The 2070-nt window shown below is 38.0% G+C and overlaps 1 long non-coding RNA gene across 1 annotated transcript; it reads left to right on the forward strand.

Annotated features, from left to right (window-relative positions):
- The first annotated feature begins 13 nt into the window (after positions 1–13).
- LOC124893935 lies at positions 14–1793 on the forward strand. The gene is made up of 2 exons (XR_007050948.1): positions 14–1124; positions 1212–1793. It is a non-coding gene; the product is annotated as an uncharacterized LOC124893935 (long non-coding RNA).
- The last annotated feature ends 277 nt before the right edge of the window (positions 1794–2070 follow it).

Genomic DNA, 2070 nt, shown 5'->3' on the forward strand with positions numbered 1-2070 from the left:
CTGGTACCTGCTGCAAGACTTGAGCCTGTGGGAAGAAAATCACCGGAACCTGAAACCTCATGATTCTACACCCATTTTATTGACCACTAGGCCACACCTGTGGGCCATGAGTGCATGCATACGTCTCTTCATGAACGCTAAGCTAAACAACATACGGGATGACATGGAACTGATCCCATTGGTGTGATTAACTAGTAATGGTTTTTATACCATAGTTTAGTGTATTGCAATTAATAGCTAAATGTTGCTGAAAAGATATGAGAAAGAGCAAATTACATGCATTTTACTTTTGGATAAGTTGACCTCTAATCTAAAGTGCAGTTAAGTTTTTCATTAAGCACCTAGGTATTACTAGTCAAATTAAATCAGAAACTTTATAGGGCCTTAGTCAAGTCTCTTAAAGCAAAGGTTCTTATCATCCAAGGACTTTTGGTCTTCTGCTTCACAATAACAACAACAACAAACCCAGTGAATTCCCACCAAGTGGGGTCTGGGGAGGGTAAAATGTACGCAGTCCATACCGCTACTTCCGAAAAATTAGAGAGGCTGTTTCCGATAGACCCCCGGCTCAAGATCAAGAATAGTTAACACGGTCATAGTAATACCTGAAGCAGAATGGATGGCATAACCGAGATACGAAATGAGAAATAATACAAATAGAGCTAAGAGAGCCATGAAAATAAGAGCAATACGAAAGTAAAAACAGTAAATAAGAAATAATAAAAGGCCACCCCCTCGTCGTAAGCTTACTAAGCCGGCTACACCAGAGCTCCCTAACTACTAGCTATAACCCACACACGCATTAACCTTCTACCCTAATCCGCGATCTCCACATCTTCCTATCTGGAGTATGTTTTTCTGCTTGACGATCTTCTTATTTTTTCTTAATTGATTGGCTCTATTTAGTGGCCTTGTCTACATCCCATCATGCTAAAATTATTCCATACCCAGGTGCTTAACAAAGTGTTTTTTTTTTTTCATATATATATTTCCACTAATTGGTTATGCATGCAGGTTGCTGCAGAGGATGTTCAAGTGCTGAATGCAGTAAGATTGAAGTTGCCCTTCTTGGTAACGACTGCAGATGATGCAAAAGATTCAGCTAAAGAGGAAATCAGATTGCGGTAACTAATGAAACTTCTATAGCTGTTTGCTGAATCTCTTGTTTGTTTTTCTTTTCTGTTTCGTTTAGACCTCATGATCTGCTCCAGGATCCGTAATTCTCATCAACTTAATTTGATTGATCACTGGTCCTCAATCGTCACATTTCTTTGATTAATCACTGTTTCGCAATCGTCACATTTCTTTGGATGGAGAAGTTTGCTGATGCTGGAGCCGTTTCTGCAAGGGTTATTTGTGGTGCTTCTCTAGGAAGAGTAGGCTATCAAAGTCAATGAAATTAATTATTAGCTGGAAAATCCTTTTATTTTTTGATGAATATAACGCTGGAGCTTTTTTTACACACCAATTCTTAATATGGTCTGGAAGGATGATAAGGGACTTAATCATTATCCTCTACTCTTATTGGGGAAGGGTCAAAACCAAGAACGTCTTGCATCTCTTTTTTCTTTCTTAGAAAAGTGTCTTGAATTTACTAGACGTATTGGTTCAGGGACGTAATTGTAAACTCTAAAATCAGCAAAGTAGTGACATTTATCCGCACTTATTGAAAAGAAAAAAAATAGTCTTTTCTCTACAGCGACCCGATAGGGATTTGGGCAGGTGGTGGGATCACGCTGCAAATAGTTAAACTTTATAAGGCTTTGTGCTCTATATTTCTTCTTTTATGTCCATGCTGGTATCTTCCTTCCCTCTGTGTCAATATGTTGAATTTTTTATGTTTTCAATTTGCTGTTTTTTTTTCCGGTGGAATTCACGCATGATAAAATTCCAGGACAGGAGAAAAGTTCCAGGATAGAAGTTGCATTTAGAAATTTATTGATTTTTATGTAGGTGTTAAAAGTTGTTTTCTGAAGAATCTCTGTGATGTCTAATAACTCGCCAACCAAGACTTCCGAGCACCATCACTAGTCATCTTAAGAAATATTTGACGGACGTCTTTCTTTAGAA

The sequence above is a fragment of the Capsicum annuum genome, unplaced genomic scaffold (assembly GCF_002878395.1).
Source record: "Capsicum annuum cultivar UCD-10X-F1 unplaced genomic scaffold, UCD10Xv1.1 ctg67408, whole genome shotgun sequence".
NCBI classification, from domain to species: domain Eukaryota; kingdom Viridiplantae; phylum Streptophyta; class Magnoliopsida; order Solanales; family Solanaceae; genus Capsicum; species Capsicum annuum.